We start from the raw sequence: 2,762 nt of genomic DNA on the forward strand, positions 1-2,762 counted from the left end.
TTTATAGATAAGCTTTCATATTGAATATGTGGCAAGATAAAATATCCCAACAGTCAAGCAGGTAGTAACATAAAATACATCTAACATATACAACTTGCTGTGAATATTACACTTTTGGAAGTTTAAAAGAAAAATTCTACATAAAAGAGAGATTAATAAAAATCCAGAACTGAATGGGAGCAGAAAGGATGTTGGAGACCTTGAACAGCATGCGGGTAAGAAATGTCATCTATAGCCTGGGGCTTTTCTTGGGCAAAAGAAAGGCTGGAAGTAAATGAATGAAGGTTTTTAACTATTAGAAGAAAAGAAAAAAAAATCAAACTCAAAGTAGACAGAGACATGCATGGCCTCCATATTCTCAGTTAGAAAGGCAGTGGCCCCAAAGCAGTTTTGAAGAGGTTCCCACAGTGGCTGTGGCTTCCAAGAGCCTATTACATATTCACTGTATGTGTGATTTAAGATGTTGTACAAGCAAGAAGCAGGAAGTGATTATGGGAAAATCTAAAATAATCTTGGTGGGATAATGTTTTTTAAAACTTAAAAGAAGAAATTAGTGAGACAAAAGACAAAGTTAGAATAGACAATCTTTAAAAGCCTAATAAACTTACTTTGCTTAAAGTCAAATATGGATTTAAATAGAGTTAGCACAGAGATGTTATCAGGAAAAGGACAAAATCATGTGCCAGATGAGCAGAATTTTTTAATTAGAAGAGAATGATACAAGTAACTTTGTATCAATTAAAATACATTTGATAATTTATATTTTTTAATAAGAATATAGAATTGAAAATAAGCTAAGACAATGTAAAAAATCTGAAAGTGAAATAGTAAATGAAGGTCTATTCTCCAAAGATTATCACCCCTAGGCAGCTGAAGAGGTAAGTTCTGTAAACCTCAAAAAATAGATTATGGAGAACCAGGGTAGCAGCAGCCATCGTCCATGAGCCACGATTCCCAAGCCTTCCTGCCCACCAGTGCCGGCCTTCCTCCAAGCTATGAGACAATCAAAGAGAAGTATGGGGTGGTCTGGTCCCTGTTCAACACACTCTTCTTCAATGCCTACTGCCTGGGCTTCATGGCCTATGCCTACTCTGAAGTCCATAGGACAGATGGTGGGTGATGTGACTGGAGCCCAGGCCTATGCCTCTACTGCCAAGTGCCTGAACATCAGATCCCTGATCTTCAGCATCCTTATGGCCATTATCTGCATCCTTATTTCTCTACCACCTCTATGGTAGTCTTTCAATCGATTTCACAAAGAATGTCATATTCTGAATTCTAGCTGCCCTGTGTTCCATGGTCCACATCTGGCCCTCCCCCTAGTTTGAGGTCTTGACCCTTGACACTATGCATGTACAAATGTTACCTTCATGTATATATCCACAGTGGATTCAATAAAGTGCACATGGGGGCAAAAAAAAAAAAAAAGATTATGTCATAGAAGCTGAAGAGCTGACTCCAGGAATGGCTGCTTTTCCAGAGGACCAGAGTAGAATTTCAGTGCCCACATGGTAGCTAACAACCATCTGTAACTCCAGTCCTAGAGACCTGATGCCCTTTTCTAGCCTGCATGGACACACACACACACACACACACACACACAGAGAGAGAGAGAGAGAGAGAGAGAGAGAGAGAGAGAGAGAGATTTTACTTCTAACTTATATAAATTGCACCAGAGCATAGAAAAAGAATTATGTTTTATATAGTCAGCACCAATATCAAATTGGACAAGATAAGGAAGAAATGTATCTGTTTAATCTATAAAAACAAGCACAAAAATCCTAATCAAAATTAGAAGTTTGAAGTCAGCCTCAAATGAAAACCAAAGCATCCCTAAAATACATGAAGCCTGTATTGTCAATGTAAGGTTAAATCAGTGATAATGATATATTAAAATAATTAACTGAGGGCTGGAGAGATGGCTCAGTGGTTAAGACTGCTCTTCCAGAGGTCCTGAGTTCAATTCCCTGCAGCCACATCGTGGCTCACAACCATCTGTAATGGGTTTGATGCCCTCTTCTGGTGTGTCTGAAGACAGCTACTGTGTACTCATAGGCATAAAATAAATCTATACAAAAATATAATGAACTGAATAAAGGAAGAGATCAAGTGTGTTTTTGTACTGCAGCAATTATTGATCAGAAAACATAATAAACTAAGATTCCTTCTATGATAGCAGCAAACAGCATTAGTAACCTTGATGGAGACAACTGGAAAACTGTCACCGAGTGACACAAGAATAGGGAGTCATGTGTGGGTGGTGAATTCAGGAATTCTGGGAAAGTAGCAGTTCTTCCTTTAGATTATCTGAAATTGTTATCAGCATCTTAAATACTGCCCAGATGACTCTCCACTGAGTTTACCTGCTTTCTCTTCTCTTTCTCTTCTCCTTTCCCCTCCATTCCCCTTCCTTCCCTCTCCTTTTGGAGGCCAGAGCCTCAAGCATGCTAGGTAAGCTATCAACCTCAGCTCTCAGGGAGCTTTTAAAAAGAACAATTTCAGAAAAGCCCCCCTCTGGGGGAGGGGCAAAAAAAAAGTGTTTCAGCAGATATCAAAATATTACAAAGTCAAAATGATTGAACCACCATTGTGTAGTGTACAGTCAGACAAGAACTGAATAGAGACCTAGAGATCCTGATGGATAAGAATGAAGATGCTCCGTGTCAGTGCAGATAAGAGAGACAGCTGATAAATGCTACGGAAACAATCGATTAATCAGAAGGAAAGAAAAACAAAATGCAACATTGCTCTCCACTGCACAG

At 38.9% G+C, this 2,762-nt stretch overlaps 1 pseudogene across 1 annotated transcript; it reads left to right on the forward strand.

The window, feature by feature from the left end:
• Window positions 1–940: 940 nt before the first annotated feature.
• Window positions 941–1,282, forward strand: LOC308432665 (interferon-induced transmembrane protein 2-like; annotated as a pseudogene). The gene has a single exon. The product of its transcript is annotated as an interferon-induced transmembrane protein 2-like (transcript).
• The last annotated feature ends 1,480 nt before the right edge of the window (window positions 1,283–2,762 follow it).

This window comes from Micromys minutus (assembly GCF_963924665.1).
Source record: "Micromys minutus genome assembly, chromosome: 18".
Classification (NCBI taxonomy): domain Eukaryota; kingdom Metazoa; phylum Chordata; class Mammalia; order Rodentia; family Muridae; genus Micromys; species Micromys minutus.